This window comes from Halichoerus grypus, chromosome 13, assembly GCF_964656455.1.
Source record: "Halichoerus grypus chromosome 13, mHalGry1.hap1.1, whole genome shotgun sequence".
NCBI lineage: Eukaryota > Metazoa > Chordata > Mammalia > Carnivora > Phocidae > Halichoerus > Halichoerus grypus.
Window position 1 is genome coordinate 72911782 of NC_135724.1, and position 18057 is coordinate 72929838.

The following is an 18057-nucleotide window of genomic DNA, read 5'->3' on the forward strand; positions in this document are numbered from 1 at the left end:
TCCTTTCTCTTTTTTTTCTTGGTAAGTCTGGTTAGAGTTTTATCAATTTTATAGATTTTTTTTTCCCCCAAAGAGCCAGCTCCTGGTTTCATTGATCTGTTCTATTGTTTTTTAGTCTCTTTATCATTTATTTCTGATCTGATCTTTATTATTTCCTTCCTTCTGTTGGTTTTATTTGTTGTTCTTGTTTGTTTGAGATTTTTCTTACTTGAGGTAGGCCTGTATTGCAATAAACTTCCCTCTTAGAACCTATTTTGCTGGGTTCCAAAGGTTTTGAACCGTTGTGTTTTCATTTTCATTTGCTTCCATGTACTTTTTATTTCTTTTTTTATTTCCTGGATGACTCATTAGTTGTTTAGTAGCATGCTATAATCTCCATGTATTTGTGGTCCTTCTAGATTTTTTTCTTGTGGTTGACTTCTAGTTTCATAGTGTTTGGTCAGAAAAGATGCATGGTATGACTTCCATGTTTTTGAATTTGTTGGGGCCTGTTTTGTGGCCTAATATGTGATCTGTTCTGAAGAATGCTTTGTGTGCACTTGAAAAGAATGTGTATTCTGCTGTTTTAGGAGGGAACATTCTGAATTTATCTGTTAAATCTATCTGGTCTAGTGTGTCATTCAAAGCCATTGTTTTCTTGTTGTTGTTTTTTTTAAGATTTTATTTATTCATTTGACAGCGAGAGAGCACAAGCAGGGTGAGCAGCAGAGGGAGAGGGAGAAGCAGGCTCCCTGCAGAGAAGGGGGACCCTGATGCGGAACTCGATCCCAGGACCCCAGGATCATGACCTGAGCCAAAGGCAGACGCTTAACCAACTGAGCCCCTGATTTTCTGTTTAGATGGTCTGTCTATTGATGTGTGGGGAGTGTTAAAGTTCTCTGCTGTTGTTGTATTATTATCAATTAGTTCTTTCTGTTATTAACGGTTTTATGTATTTGGGTGCTCCCATGTTGGGTACATAATATTTGCAATTGTTATGTCTTTTTGTTGGATTGACCCCTTTCTTTGCCTTTTTTTTTTTTTTTTAAGATTTTATTTATTTGACAGAGAAAGAGACAGGCAGAGAGGGAACACAGCGGGGGAGTGGGAGAGGGAGAAGCAGTCTCCCCATTGAGCAGGGAGCCTGACGTGGGGCTGATCCCAGGACCCTGGGATCATGACCTAAGCCAAAGGCAGATGCCCAACGACTAAGCCATCCAGGCTTCCCGGATTGACCCCTTTCTTATGATATAGTGCCTTTCTTCATCTTTTTGTCTTTATTCTAAAGTCTGTTTTGTCCGATATAAGTATTGTTACCCCAGCTTTCTTTTGACATATATTTGTATGACACATGTTTCTCCATTCCCCTCACTTTCAATCTGCAGGTGTCTTTAGGTCTACAGTGAGTCTCTTGTAGGCAGCATATAGATGGGTCTTGTTTTTCTTTTTCTTCTTTTTTTTAATCTGTCACTCTTGTCTTTTGATTGGAGCATTTAGTCCATTTACATTCAAAGTAATTATTGATAGATATGTATTATTGCCATTTTATTACTTGTTTTCTGGTTGTTTCTAAAGATTTTCTCTGATTCTCTCATGTCTTTTTTCTTTTCATGATTTGCTGGTTTTCTTTAGTGATATATTTGGATTTCTTTCTCTTTATTCTTTTGTATTTTTTAGTAGTTTTTGATTTGTGGTTACCATTAGGTTTTGTACGTATCTTCTGCATCTAGCAGTCTATATTAAGTTGATGGTTGTTTAAGTTTGAACCTATTCTTCACTCCTGTCCTCCTCACATTTTAGATATATAGTGTCCCATTTTACATCTTTTTATTTTGTGAGTTCCTTGAATAATTTTTTTTTACAGAAATTTTTTTTTTAGGGGTGCCTGGGTGGCTCAGTCGGTTAAGTGTCTGCCTTTGGCTCAGGTCATGATCCCGGGGTCCTGGGATTGAGCCCTGAGTCAGGCTCCCTGCTCAGCAAGGAGTCTGCTTGTCTCTCTCCCTCTGCCCCTCCCCCTGCTTGTGTGCATGCTCTCTCTCTTTCTCTCTCTCAAATAAATAAATAAATAAATCTTTAAGAAAAAAATAAATAAATATTTCTTTTTAGTGCTTTTGTGTTTCTTACCTTCATACTGTCATTTTTGGTCTTTCCACTCATAGCATCCCCTTTAATATTTCTTATAGAGCTGGTTTAATGGTCATGAACTCCTTTAGTTTCTGTTTGTCTGGGAAACTCTATCTCTCCTATTCTGAATGATAGCCTTGTTGGATAGAGTATTCTTGGCTGCATGTTTTTCCCTTTCAGCACTTTGAATTTATTATGCCATGCCTTTCTGGCTTGGAAAGTTTCTGCTGAAAAATCTACTGATAGTCTTATGGGGTTTCTTTTGTATGTAACTGTCTTCTTTTGCTGCTTGTAACATTTTTTCTTTATCACTATATTTTGCCATTTTAATTACAATATATCTTGGTTTGGATCTACTTTTGTTGATTTTGCTGAGGGTTTGTGTGCCTCCTGAATCTGGATATTTGTTTCTTATCCAAATTAGGGAAGTTTTCAGTTATTATTTCTTCAAATAAATTTTCTAGCCCCCCTTTTTTTTTCTCTTCTTCTAGGTCTCTTATAATTTGAATGTTATTATGTTTGATGGAGTCACTGAGTTCCCTAAGTCTGTTCTTGTTTTGCATAATTCTTTTTTTCTCTCTTTTGTTCAGCTTGATTACTTTCCATTACTCTGTCTTCTTGGTCATTAATTTGTTCCTCTGCTTCTTCCAAGCTTCCATTCCATCAAGTGTGTTTCTCATTTCATTTATTGAGCTTTTTATCTCCTCTGTGTTATTCCTTATCTCTGTGTTAATGATCTCACTGATAGCCTCCATTCTTCTCTCTTTTCTCAAGTCCAGTAAGTATCCTTGTGATCATTGCTTTAAATTTTCCATCAGACATGTTACTTATATCTGTTTCACTTAGATCTCTAGCCATGGCCTTGTTCTATTTCATTTGGGACAAATTCCTCTGTCTTCTCATTTTGTCTAAATCTTTATGCCTGTTTCTGTGTGTTAGGAAAGTCAGCTATGTCTCCTGTTCTTGAGAGTAATGGCTTTATGAAGAAAGAGGTCCTGCGGTGTAGTGTTTCCTGTTCCCCAGTACTTGGCACTCCTGGGAGTGTCTCCAGTATGTGCTGCATGCACTCTGCTGTTGTGTCCTGGCCACTTTATCCTTCAGGCCAGTTGTCTACAGAGGCTCTCTTTGCCTGTTGTAGGCAGTGTTTGGTCCCTGGTCTGAGTGGTACGTTTTGGTGCTCTGGTCTGCTTGTGAAATGAGATTGTTGCCATTGCCACTGGAACTGGGGCATCACAAAACTCCAGGGTCGGGAGACAAGGTGTTGGCAGGGGTTTAGGCTGGTCTTCTTGAGGAGGGGCCTGCTGCACTGGGACTGCAAATGTGACTAGGAAGGGTGATTCTTCTGGAGCATGGGGGGTGCGGGGCTTGTAAGCAAGTTAGGTAGGGTGTGTCTGTGCTGTGCTGGTTCCCGTAGGTGGCCCTGTGCTGATGCCAAGGGGAGGGGAAGGGAAATGGCACCAGCAGTTCCTTTGTTCCTGGAGGGGCCTCTCAGTGAATGCTCCCTCTCTGGGACATGCTCCAAGGTGAGCAACTAACCTCCCTACTCTGTACCCCAGGCGCTCTTCAGATCATTGTTTCCATGCTGTACGTCTGTGGGCTGTTTGCCTTGCCTTTTCTCCAAGAGCAGCCCCAATGTCCTCTGACCTTTCCCAAAGCCAAGCAAACTGACCTTTAAAACTCCAGCTTAAGCCCCGCTGGTTGCAAGAACTCAACGAAATTCGGGCCCTCTTGCTTTCCAAGCCAGTTGCTATGGGGATTTGTTATCCCTGTGCACTCCTATGCTAGTCTGTCTCTCACCCTTCTCATTGACCACAGCTCCCTCACCACTGCAGTGGCCACAATCCATTTCTCTCCCAAGCCACATCTCTGTGCTGTTTTCTTCGATGTGGCCTCTTCTCTACCTTTAGTTGTAGAGTTTGTTCTGCCAGTCTTCAGATCAATGTCTGGACTATTTCAGATGATTTCATAGTTACCTAATTGTATTTATGGGACGAGGTGAGCCTAGGGTCCTCCTACTCTGCTGCCATCTTCCCCTCTTGTCTATCAAAATAAGAAAATCTTGCCATTTGCAACAACATGGATAGATCTAGAGAACATTATGCCAAGTGAAATAAATCCAAGAAAGACAAATACTGTGTGATTTTACTTATATGTGGAATCTAAATAAATAAATAAATGAACAAATAAAGAAACTGGAAACACAGTCATAAATACGGAGAATAAATTGGTGGTTGTTAGAGGGGAATGGGGTTGGGGAATAGGTGAAGTGAAATAGGTAAAGGAGATTAAGAGGTAGAAACTTCCAATAACCTGAATGTAAATGGGCTAAATGCCCCAATCAAAAGACACAGGGTATCAGATTGGATAAAAAAACAAGACCCATCAATATGCTGTCTGCAAGAAACTCATTTTAGACCCAAAAACACCTCCAGATTTAAAGTGAGGGGGTGGAAAACCATTTACCATGCTAATGAACATCAAAAGAAAACTGGGGTGGCAATCCTTATATCAGACAAATTAGATTTTATTTTATTTATTTTTTTATTTTTTTAAGATTTTATTTATTTATTTGACAGATAGATAGAGAGCACACGTAGGTAGAGTGGCAGGCAGAGGCAGAGGGAGAGGGAGAAGCAGGCTCTCCGCTGAGCAGGGAGCGGGACGTGGGGCTCGATCCCAGGACCCCAGGATCATGACCTGAGCCGAATGCAGCCGCTTAACCGACTGAGCCACCCAGGCGCCCCGACAGATTAGATTTTAAACTGAAGACTATAATAAGAGATGAGGAAGGACACTATATCATACTTAAAGGGTCTATCCAACAAGAAGATCTAACAATTTTAAATATCTATGCCTCTAACATGGGAGCAACCGATTATATAAAGCCAATTAATAACAAAATAAAAGAAACACATTGACAATAATACAAAAATAGTAGGGGACTTTAACTCCCCCCTCCCTGAAATGGACAGATCATCTAAGCAAAAGACCAACAAGGAAATAAAGGCTTTAAGTGACACACTGGACCAGATGGACTTCACAGGTATATTCAGAACATTCCATCCCAAAGCAACAGAATACACATTCTTCTCTAGTGCCCATGGAACATTCTCCAGAATAGATCACATCCTGGGTCACAAATCAGGTCTCAACTGGTACCAAAAGATTGGGATCATTCCCTGCATATTTTTGGACCACAATGCTTTGAAACTAGAACTCAATCACAGGAGGAAAGTTGAAAGAACTCAAATACATGGAAGCTAAAGAGCATCCTACTAAAGAATGAATGGGTCAACCAGGAAATTAAAGAAGAATTTAAAAAAATTCATGAAAACAAATGAAAACGAAAACACAACTGTTCAAAATCTTTGGGATGCAGCAAACGTGTCCTAAGAGGAAAGTATATAGCAATACAAGCCTTTTTCAAGAAACAAGAAAGGTCTCAAATACACAACCCATCCCTACACCTAAAGGAGCTGGAGAAAGAACAGCAAATAAAGCCTAAACCCAGCAGGAGAAGAGAAATAATAAAGATCAGAACAGAAATCAATGCAATAGAAACCAAAAGAACAGTAGAACAGGTCAATGAAACTAGGAGCTGGTTCTTTGAAAGAATAAGATTGATAAAGCCCTGGCCAGACTTACCCAAAAGAAAAGAGAAAGGACCCAAGTAAATAAAATCATGAATGAAAGAGGAGAGATCACAGCCAACACCAAAGAAATACAAACAATTATAAGAACATATTATGAGCAACTCTATGCCAGCAAATTAGATAATCTGGAAGAAATAGATGCATTCCTAGAGACATATAAACTACCAAAACTGAACCAGGAAGAAATAGAAAACTTGAACAGACCCATAACCAGTAAGGAAATTGAAGCAGTAATCAAAAATCTCCCAACAAGAGCCCAGGGCCAGAGGGCTCCCCAGGGGAATTCTACCAAACATTTAAAGAAGAATTAATACCTATTTTTCTGAAACTGTTCCAAAAAATAGAAATGGAAGGAAAACTTCCAAACTCATTTTATGAGGCCAGCATTACCTTGATCCCCAAACCAAAGACCCCATCAAAAAGGAAAACTACAGACCAATATCCCGGATGAACATGGATGCAAAAATTCTCACCAAAATACTAGCCAATAGGATCCAACAGTACATTAAAAGGATTATTCACCACGACCAAGCGGGATTTATCCCTGGGCTGCAAGGTTGGTTCAACATCCGCAAATCAATGTGATACAATACGTTAATAAAAGATAGAACAAGAACCATATGATCCTCTCCATAGATGCAGAAAAAGCATTTGACAAAGTACAGCATCCTTTCTTGATTAAAATTCTTCACAGTGTAGGGATAGAGGGTACATACCTCAATATCATAAAAGCCATCTATGAAAAACCCACAGCAAATATCCTCAATGGGGAAAAACTGAGAGCTTTTCTCCTAAGGTCAGGAACACGGCAGGGATGTCCACTATCACCACTGCTATTCAACATAGTACTAGAAGTCGTAGCCTCAGCAGTCAGACAACAAAAAGAAATAAAAGGCATCCGAATCTGCAAAGAAGAAGTCAACTCTCACTCTTTGCAGATATGATACTTTATGTGGGAAATCCAAAAGACTCCACCCCAAAACTGCTAGAACTCATACAGGAATACAGTAAAGTGATATAAAATCAATGCACAGAAATCAGTTGCATTTCTATACACCAACAACAAGACAGAAGAAAGAGAAATTAAGGAGTTGATCCCATTTACATTGCACCCAAAACCATGATGCTTAGGAATAAATCTAACCAAAGAAGCAAAGAATCTGTATTCAGAAAACTATAGAACACTCATTAAAGAAATTGAGGAAGACACAAAGAAATGGAAAAATGTTCCGTGCTCATGGATTGGAAGAACAAATATTGTGAAAATGTCTATGCTACCTAGAGCAATCTACACATTTAATGCAATCCCTATCAAAATACCATCAACTTTTTTTAAAAAAATGGAACAAATAATCCTAAAAGTTGTATGGAACCAGAAAAGACCCCGAATAGCCAGAGGAATGTTGAAAAAGAAAAGCAAAGCTGGTGGCATCACAATTCCGGACTTCAAGCTCTATTATAAAGCTGTCATCATCAAGACAGTATGGTACTGGCACAAAAACAGACACATAGATCAATGGAATAGAATAGAGAGCCCAGAAATGGACCCTCAACTCTATGGTCAACTAATCTTCGACAAAGCAGGAAAGAATATCCAATGGGAAAAGAGTCTCTTCAACAAATGGTGTTGGGAAAATTGGACAGCCACATGCAGAAGAATGAAACTGGACCATTTCCTTACACCACACACAAAAAGAGACTCAAAATGGATGAAAGACCTAAATGTGAGACAGGAATCCATCAAAATCCTGGAAGGGAACACAGGCAACAACCTCTTCAACCTCAGCTGCAGCAGCTTCTTCCTAGAAACATCACCAAAGGCAAGGGAAGCAAGGGCAAAAATGAACTATTGGGACTTCAAGATAAAAAGCTTTTGCACAGCAAAGGAAACAGTCAACAAAACCAAAAGACATGGGACGCCTGGGGGGCTTGGTTGGGCCGCTGCCTTTGGCTCAGGTCCTGCCCAGGGTCCTGGGATTGGGTCCCACATCAGGCTCCTTGCTCAACGGAGCGCCTGCTTCTCCCTCTCCCTCTGCTTGTGCTCTGTCAAATAAATAAAATCTTTTAAAAAATAAAATAAAAGACAACCAACAGAATGGGAGAAGATATTTGCAAATGACATATCAGATAAAGGGCTAGTATCCAAAATCTATAAAGAACTTATCAAACTCAACACCCAAAGAACAAATAATCCAGTCAAGAAATGGGCAGAAGACATGAACAGACACTTCTGCAAAGAAGACATCCAAATGGCCAGCAGACACATGAAAAAGTGCTCAACATCATTCGGCATCTGGGAAATACAAATCAAAACCTCAATGAGATACCACCTCACACCAGTCAGAATGGCTAAAATTAACAAGTCAGGAAACAGCAGATGTTGGCGAAGATGTGGAGAAAGGGGAACCCTCCTACACTGTTGGTGGGGATGCAAGCTGGTGCAGCCACTCCAGAAAACAGTATGGAGGTTCCTCAAAAAGTTGAAAATAGAGGTACCCTCCAACCCAGCAATTGCATTACTGGGTATTTACCCCAAAGATACAAATGTAGGGATCCAAAGGGGCACATGCACACCAATGTATATAGCAGCAATGTCCATGATAGCCAAACTATGGAAAGAGCCTAGATGTTCATCAACAAATGAATGGATAAAGAAAATGTGGTATATATATGCAATAGAATATTATGCAGCCATCAAAAAAATGAAATCTTGCCATTTGCAACAACATGGATGGAACCAGAGGGTATTATGCTAAGTGAAGTAAGTCAGTCAGAGAAAGACAATCATCATATGATCTCACTGATATGAGGAATTTGAGAAACAAGACAGAGGATCATAGGGGAAGGAAGGGGAAAAGGAAACAAGACAAAACCAGAGAGGGAGACAAACCATAAGAGACTCAATCTCAGGAAACAAGCTGAGGGTTGCTGGAGGGGAGGGGGGGTGGGAAGGATGGGGTGGCTGGGTGATGGACACTGGGGAGGGTATGTGCTATGGTGAGCGCTGTGAATTATCTAAGACTGATGAATCATAGATCTTTACCCCTGAAACAAATAATACGTTATATGTTAATAAAAAAAAAAAAAACTTCCAATAATAAGTATGTCACGAGGATGTAAAGTGCAGCATAGAGAATATAGTCAATAATATTATAATAATTTTGTATGGTGACAGATGGTAATTACACTTACCATGGTGAGCATTTTGTAATTATATAAATGTTGAATCACTATATTATACATCTGAAACTAATATAATGTTATATGTCAACTGTACTTTAATTTTAACTAAGTAAATAAGAATAATCCTGCTATGAACATTTGTGTACAAGTTTTTGAGTGGGTATATGTTTTCATGTCTCTTGGGTATACATGTAGGAGTGAAATTGCTGGATCATATGGTAACTCTATGTTTAACTTTTCGAGAAACTGCCCAACTGTTTGCAAAGCAGAAGCAGCTGTACCATTTTACATTCCCATCAGCAGTGTATGAGGGTTCTGATTTCTACACATCCTTGCCTTGTCATTTCCATCCCTCCTGCCACTTTTTTAAATAGCTATCTTAGTGGGTATGAAATGATAGGCCATTTTGGTTTTTATTTGCATTTCCTTAATGACTAATGGTGGTGAGCATCTTTTCCTGTGCTTGCTGGCCATTTGTATTTCTTCTTTGGAGAAATGTCTATTCTAATCCTATGCCCACTTTAAAATTGGGTTATTTGTGTTTTTATTCTAGAGTTGTAAATGTTCTTTATATATTCTGGATACAAGTCCTTCATCAGATATATCGTTTTGAAATATTTTCTTCTATTCAGTGGGTTATCTTCAATTTCTTGATTATGTCAATACACAAAATGTTTTGACTTATTTGTTTTTTTGTTGTCTGTGCTTTTGCTGTCATATATGAGAAACTATTGCCAATCCAAGGTTACAAAGATTTATGCCAGTGCTTTTTACTAAGAATTTTATACTTATATTTAGATCTTCAAGACTATTTTGAGTTAATTTTCATATATAAACTGAGGTAGAAATCCAACTTCATTTTTTTTTTTGTATGTGAATATCCAATTACCCAAGTGTAATTTGTTGAAAAGACTGTTCTTTCCCCATTGAATTGTCTTGTCATCTTTGTCAAAAATTAATTGACTATAATTGTGAGGGTTTACTTCTGTGCTCGTATTTTTATTCCATTGATATATATGTCTGCTCTTTTGCCACTACCACACTGTCCTAGCTACAGTAGCTTTGTGATAAGTTTTGAGATCAGGGAAGTGTGAGTCTTCCAACTTCATTCTTTTTTAAGATTGTTTTGGCTATTCTGGGTCCCTTGCAATAATTTTAAGATCAATTAATTCCTGCAAAAAAGGCAACTGGGATTTTGATGGGGTTCCATTGAATCTGTAGACTGGGGAGTATTGCCATTTTAATCCATGAACAGGGGTATCTTTCCGTTTATTTAGATCTTCAGTTTCTTTCAATGATGTTAGTAGTTTTTGGTGTACAGGTCTTGAACGTCTTTCCTTAAATTTATTCCTGAATTTCTTGTTCTTTTTGATGTTTCTGTTTGCCTTCTTGGACTGCCCTAACAGAAGAACCACAGACTGGGTGGCTTAAACAACAGAAATGTATTTTTTCACAGTTCTGAAGACTACAAGACCAAGGTCAAGGTGCCAGCAGATTTGGTTTCTGGTGAGACCTCTCTTTCTGATTTGCAGATGGCCACCTTCTCCCTGTGTCCTCATGTGGCTTTTCCTCTGTGCATCTGTAGAGAGGGAGATCAATCTCTGATGTCTCTTCTTTTTCTTGTAAGTACACTAGTCCTATCATATTAGATCCTAACCCTTGACCTCGTTTAACCTTAATTACTTTCTTAAAGGCCCCCATCTCCAAATACCTTCTTAAAGGCCCCATCTCCAAATACAGTCAGATTGGGGGTTAGGACTTCAATATATGATTTGGGGCACAATTCAGTCTATAACAATGCTAATATAAGTGGAATTGTTTTCTGCATTTTATTTGCATGTTGTTCACTGCTAATGTTTAGAAATATAATTAGCTTTTATATATTGATCTTGTATCCTGCAAACATGATGAACTGGCTTATTAATTCATATAAATTTTTTGTGGATTTTCTACATAAAGATTATGTAATCTGCAAATAGAGATAATTTTACTTATTTTTAATCTGGGTGCCTTTTATTTTGTTTTCTTGCCTAATGCCTGGCTGTAACCTCCAGTACTATGGTTTTTGTTGTTGTTTTTTGGTTGGTTGATTTTTTTAAAGATTTTATTTATTTATTTGGAGAGAGAGAGCATGAGCGGGGCGGGGGGGAACACAGGGAGAAGCAGACTCCCTGCTGAGTGGGGAGCCCCATGCAGGGCTCTGTCCCGGGTCCCTGAGATCATGACTTGAGCTGAAGTCAGACACTTAACCGACTGAGCCACACAGGCGCCCCACCTCTGGTACTATGTTGAATAGAACTGTCAAGAGTGGACATCTTTGTCTTGTCTTGATCTTAGAGGAAAGCATCCAGTCTTTCACCATCAAGTATCATATTCACTGGGGTTTATCACAGATGCCCTTTATCAGGTTGCTGAAATTTCCCTGTATTCTTAGTTGAATGTTTTCATTGTGAAAGGTTGTTGGGTTTTGTCAAATGCTTTCTATACATATATTGAGATGATCATGTGGTTTTTGTTCTTTTGGCTTTTAATATGATGTATTAAATTGACTTATTTTCATGTATTGAAACAGCCTTGCAATCCTGGGATAAATTCCATTTGATCATGGTGCATAATCTTTATATGTTGCTGGATTTAGATTGCTAGTACATTTTAAGGACTTTTTCATCTTATAAGAAATATCTATCTGTAATGTTCTTTTTGTGTGATTTTTAAACATGCTAGGAAATGTTCTTTTCTCTTTTATACTTTTGCAAGAGTTTATGAACTCCTCTTTATGTGTTCAGTACACTTCCAGTGAAGTCACCTGGTTCTGAGGTTTTCTTTTGGGAAGTTTTCTGATTCAGTTTTTTGCTTGTTATAGGCCTATTCAGATTTTCTTTTTCTTCTTGGGTCAGTGTTAGTAGTTTGGGTCTTTATAGGAATTTATGTGTTTCATTTAGGTTATCCTATTTGTTGGCATACATTTGTTCATAAAATTATTTTATAAACCTTCCTGTTTCTGTAAGGTTACTAATAATGTCCCTCTTTCATTTTGATTTTAGTAATTTGAGTTTTCTTTTTCCCCTTGGTCTTTCTAACTAATGGTTTGTCAGTTTTCTTGATCTCTTCAAAGAACTGACTTTTTATTTCAATGATTTTTTTTCTTTTTTCTTTTTTTTTTTAAAGATTTTATTTATTTATTTATAGGACAGAGAGAGACACAGCGAGAGAGGGAACACAAGCAGGGGAAGTGGGAGAGGGAGAAGCAGGCTTCCTGCCGAGCAGGGAGCCCAATGTGGGGCTCAATCCCAGGATCCTGGGATCATGACCTGAGCGGAAGGCAGACGCCTAACGACTGAGCCACCCAGGCGCCCCCAATGATTTTTTTTCTATTGTTTTCTGTTAATTCATTTATTTCTGCTCTAAAATGTATTATTTCTTCCTTCTGCTTGCTTTAGGTTTAGTTTGCACTTCTTTTCCTATTTTCTTAAGGTGTAAGGTTATGTAATTGAGGTTTTTCTTTTTAATATAGCACTTACAGCTGTAAATATTCCTCTAAGCTTTTAGCTGCATCATTGGCATAAATTCTACCTGTCAGTAATTACATTAATTATAAAAGTAAATGGATTAAATACTCCAATCAAAAGGCAGAGGTTGATCTTTTGAATGGATAAAAATAACATGACCAAACTATATTCTATCTATAAAAGATGCTTCAGAATCAAAGACACACAGAGATTGAACATAAAATGATGGAAAAAAATAAACCATACAAACAATAATCAAAAGAGAGCTGGAGTGGCTATACTTATATCAGACAAAATAGACTCTGACACAAAAAATTGTCACTAGTTAAAGAATGACATTTAATAATAATAAAAAAGTCAATTCATCAAGAATATATATATAAACACATTGTGTTCTTGTTTTCATTAACTTCGAAGTATTTTCTAATTTACCTAATGATTTCTTCTTTGACCTGTTGGTTATTCTGGAGTGTGTTGTGTGATTGCCACATATTTGTGAATTTTTCACATTTCCTTTTGGTTATTTCTTATTCTTTTATAATCAGAGGACATACTTTATGTGATTTCAATCCTTTTAAGTTTATTGATAATTGTGTTATGACCTAACATACTGTCTATTCTTTAGAGTGTTCCATGTCCACTTGAGAAGAATGTATGTTCTGGTGTTTTGAGCAGAGTGTTCTTCAGATGTCTCTTAAGTCTAGTTAGTTTCTAGTGTTGTTTAAGTCTTCTGTTTCCTTGTTGATCTTCTGTCTAGTTCTATTTATTATTGAAAGTGAGGTACTATTACTGTTGACTTACTTCTCCCTTTATTTCTATACTTCTTTACTTCATGTATTTTGAGTCTTTGTTGTTAGGTAGGTATATGTTTATAATTTTATATATATATTCTTGATGAATTGACTTTTTTATTATTATTAAATGTCATTCTTTAACTAGTGACAATTTTTTGTGTCAGAGTCTATTTTGTCTGATATAAGTATAGCCACTCCAGCTCTCTTTTGATTATTGTTTGTATGGTTTATTTTTTTCCATCATTTTATGTTCAATCTCTGTGTGTCTTTGATTCTGAAGCATCTTTTATAGATAGAATATAGTTTGGTCATGTTATTTTTATCCATTCAAAAGATCAACCTCTGCCTTTTGATTGGAGTATTTAATCCATTTACTTTTATAATTAATGTAATTACTGACAGGTAGAATTTATGTTTATCATTTTGCTATTTTCTACATGTCTTATATCTTTTTTTTTTTTTAAGATTTTAAGAGAGGGAACACAAGTAGACAGAGTGGCAGGCAGAGGGAGAGGGAGAAGCAGACTCCCCGCTGAGCAGGGAGCCCAATGCGGGGCTTGATTCCAGGACCTTGAGATCATGACCTGAGCCAAGGGCAGACACTAAACCGACTTGAGGCACCCAGGTGCACCATCTACATGTCTTATATCTTTTTATTCCTCTATTCCTCTCCATTACTGTCTTCTTTGGTAGTTATTTTCTAATGTACCATTTTAATTCTCCTGTCATTTCTTTGACTATTTTTTAAAATTTTCTTAGTGGCCTCCTGGGGATTACAATTAATATCTTTATAGCAGTCTAGCTCAGATTAATGCAACTTCATTTCAGTAGTTTACAAAAACTTGGCTCTTATGTAGCTCCCTTTCCTCCCCCTCCCTTTATACTATTATTATTACACATATACATTATACATAAACATTATAAACCTGCAACACAGATTTATGATTATTGCAGTTGTCTTTTAAATCAGATAGGAGAAATAACTTACAAACAGAAAACACATTTGTGTTGTCTTTATAATTATACGTGTGTTACCTTTGTCAAAGTGTTATTTCTTTATGTGAATCTAAGTTACTATCTGGTGTCCTCTCATTTCAGCCTGAAGATTCCTTTTAATATTTATTGTAGAGCAGATTTGAGAGTGACTGGTTCTCTCTCCAGGTGTTTACATGGAAATGTCTTAATTTCTCCTTTGTTTCTGAAGGTTAGTTTCTCTGGATATAAATTCTAGTTTGAAAGTCTTTCTTTCATTACCTTGAATATGTCATCCCCATCATTTGTTACTCTTATTGAGGATATATTATATGTGATGATTTCTCTTTTGTTGCTTTCAGGATTCTCTCTTTGTCTTTGACTACCAGTAGTTTGATTATGAGGTGTCTAAGTGTAGATCTCTTTGATATTATCCTTTTGGAATTTGTTAAGCTTCTGGGATGTATAGGTGCATGTTTTTCATTAAATTTGAGAAGTTTTCAGCTATTATTTCTTTGAATACTTTTTCTTCTCTTTTTCTTCCCCTTCTGGGACTCTCCTTATGCATATATTGGTATACTTAAAATGTGCCACAATACTCTGAGGTTCTGCTTATTGATTTATTTTTTTGGTGGCAGACCAGAGCACCTCAAGTGATCTGTTTTTATGTTCATTGATTCTTCTCTCAGCTCAAATGCTTTTGAGCCTTCTAGTGAATTTTTCATGTCAGCTATTTACTTTTTAACTCCAGATTTCTATTTTGGGTGTGTGTGTGTGTATGTGTGTGTGTGTGAGAGAGAGAGAGAGAGAGAGAGATTTTGTGTGTGTGTGTGTATAAAATTTCTCACCCTTCATTGATATTCTCCATTTGGTAAGGCATCATTCTCATACTTCCCTTTAGTTCTTTAGTCCATGGTTTTCTTTAGTTCTTTGAACATTTTTATGAACTGATTTAAAGTCTTTGTGTAGTACAATGTCTGGGCTTCCTCAGGACAGTTTTTCATGACTGCTTTTTGTGTGTGTGTATATGGGTTATAATTCTTGTTTCTTTGCATGTCTTGCAATTTTTGGTGAAAAGTGGACATTTTAAGTAATATAATGTGGCAACTCTGAAAACCAGCCCCCACCCCACTAGAGTTTGTTATTACTATTTATTTATTTGTGACTTTCCTGAACTAATTCTATAAAATCTGTATTCTTTGTTATGTGTGGCTATAAGAAGTCTCTGCTCTAAAACTATTTTATTTTTCTGTCCCTCTGTCCCACATTCAATCACTTGCCAAGGTCTATCAGTTTTAATTGCATAATTTTTTAATTATTCACTCCTTTCATTCTCATGGCACCACTCTAGCTCAGGTCCCAGTTATTTCTTACCTTGATTACTGTAGAAACTGAACAACTCATTTCTAGCTCACCATCTTTCTGATTTAAACTACCCCACTACTGGTTTTATTTCTAAATATGGTTTAATCATTGTCTTTTCCCTAACCAAGTAAAATTTTTCCAAAAAGTTTCAAGGATTTAGGTTGGAGAAGACACATGCATGTTTGTAAACTGGGAAGAATCTTGTGGCAAAAGAGTGACTGCAGATAGGATAGTATGGGGAGTGACTTACGGCATAAAGTCCTAGAGGGAGAGAATTAGTCCAGGAATATCTGACATGGGGGGGGGGTTATCCTCTGAGACATTATTGAAGGTGCTAGGGATGGATAGAGTGCAGATGATAGAAGAAGGCAGGTGAGAGAGTGCATGAAGTCTCTTTTTTCAGAGTTCCATCTGTTCAGAGTGAGAGGGTTAAGTGTGATCCAGGAGTCTGAGAGAAAGTAAAGTATTAGAATGGTAATGGGTAAGAAATTTAAAAGATTTCTCAGTTAAGAAATGTAAAATTAGGGGCACCTGGGTGCTGCAGTTGGTTTGGCATCTGACTCTTGGTTTCAGCTCAGGTCCTGATCTCAGGGTTGTGAGATCGAGCCCCATGCCGGGCTCTGCACTCAGTGTGGAGTCTGCTTGAGATTCTCTCTTCCTTTCCCTGCCCCTCCCACTTGTACTCTGTCTCTCTGTCTCTCTCAAATAAATAAATAAAATCTTAAAAAAAAAAAAGAAATGTAAAGTTATTGTTAAGAACCTAGTCTTATGAAACATTCTGAGTAACACTGTTAACTGTGTCTTTGGAGTTCTTAGTGACACTGGTCTTTAATGAAGAAAACAACTTGTATCCTCTTTGAAGATACCTACTTAAGGTTAATCCTTGGTGGGGGGGGGGTCACCCGGGTGGCTCAGTCAGTTAAGCATCCGACTTGATTTCAGCTCAGGTTGTGATCTCAGGATTGCGAGATCAAGCCCTGCGTTGGGCTCTGTCCTGGGTGTGGAGCCTGCTTGGGATTCTGTCTCTCCCTCTTCCCCTCCTCTCCTACCCCCCTCTCTCTCTTTAAGAAAAGAAAAAAAAGGTTTATCATTGTGCACTAGGTGTATTTCTGATACATTTTTTTACAAACTTTTATATCACATGCCAGACAGATGGGCTAATAATAATTGTATTTTTTTAAAGATTTATTTATTTTATTTTATTTTTTTACATGTTAACCAGCTTAGTAGCAAGCATTTATTTCCTTCTTTTTAATTTTTTTAATTTTTATTATTTTAGTCACCATATAGTACTTCATTAGTTTTTGATGTAGTGTTCTATGATTCATTGTTTGCATGTAACACCCAGTGCTCCTTGCAATATGTGCCCTCCTTAGTACCCATCACCAGGCTAACCCATCCCCCCACCCCCATCCCCTCTGAAACCCTCAGTTTGTTTCCTGGAGTCCACAGTCTCTCATGGTTCATCTCCCCCTCTTACTCCCCCCCCTTCATTTTTCCCTTCCTTTTCCTAATATCCTCCATGCTATTCCTATGTTCCACATATAAGTGAAACCATATGATAATTGTCTTTCTCTGCTTGACTTATTTCATTTAGCATAATCCCCTCCAGTTCCATCCATGTCAATGCAAGTGGTTGGTATTCATCCTTTCTGATGGCTGAGTAATATTCCATTGTATATATATGGACCACATCTTCTTTATCCATTCATCTGTGGAAAGGCATCTCAGCTCTTTCCACAGTTTGGCTCTTGTGGACGTTGCTGCTATGAACATTGGGGTGCATGTGCCCCTTCTTTTCACTACGTCTGTGTCTTTGGGGTAAATACCCAGTAGTGTAATTGGTGGGTCATAGGGTAGCTCTATTTTTAACTTTTTGAGGAGCCTCCATACTGTTTTCCAAAGTGGCTATACCAATTTGCATTCCCACCAACAGTGCAAGAGGGTTCCCCTTTCTCCACATCCTCTCCATTTGTTGTTTCTTGCCTTGTTAATTTTTGCCATTCTAACTGGTGTAAGGTGGTATCTCAGTGTGGTTTTGATTTGAATTTCCCTGATGGCTAATGATGTTGAACATTTTTTCTTTTTTTTAAAGATTTTCTTTATTTATTTGACAGAGAGAGACATAGCAAGAGAGGGAACACAAGCAGGGGGAGTGGGAGAGGGAGAAGCAGGCTTCCCACCGAGCACGGTGCCCGATGCGGGGCTCAATCCCAGGACCCTGGGATCATGACCTGAGTCAAAGGCAGACGCTTAACGACTGAGCCACCCAGGCGCCCCTGTTGAACATTTTTTCATGTGTCTGTTAGCCATTCATATGTCTTCTTTGCAGAAGTGTCTGTTCATGTCTTCTGCCCATATCTTGACTGGATTATTTGTTCTTTGGGTGTTGAGTTTGATAAGTTCTTTATAGATTTTTGATACTAGCCCTTTATCTGATATGTCATTTGCAAATATCTTCTCCCATTCTATGGGTTG

At 37.8% G+C, this 18057-nt stretch overlaps 1 long non-coding RNA gene across 3 annotated transcripts in view; it reads left to right on the forward strand.

The window, feature by feature from the left end:
- Positions 1-18057, forward strand: part of LOC118555194 (uncharacterized) — a 96503-nt gene that overhangs the window by 10110 nt on the left and 68336 nt on the right. The gene's annotated exons all lie outside the window — the stretch shown is intronic.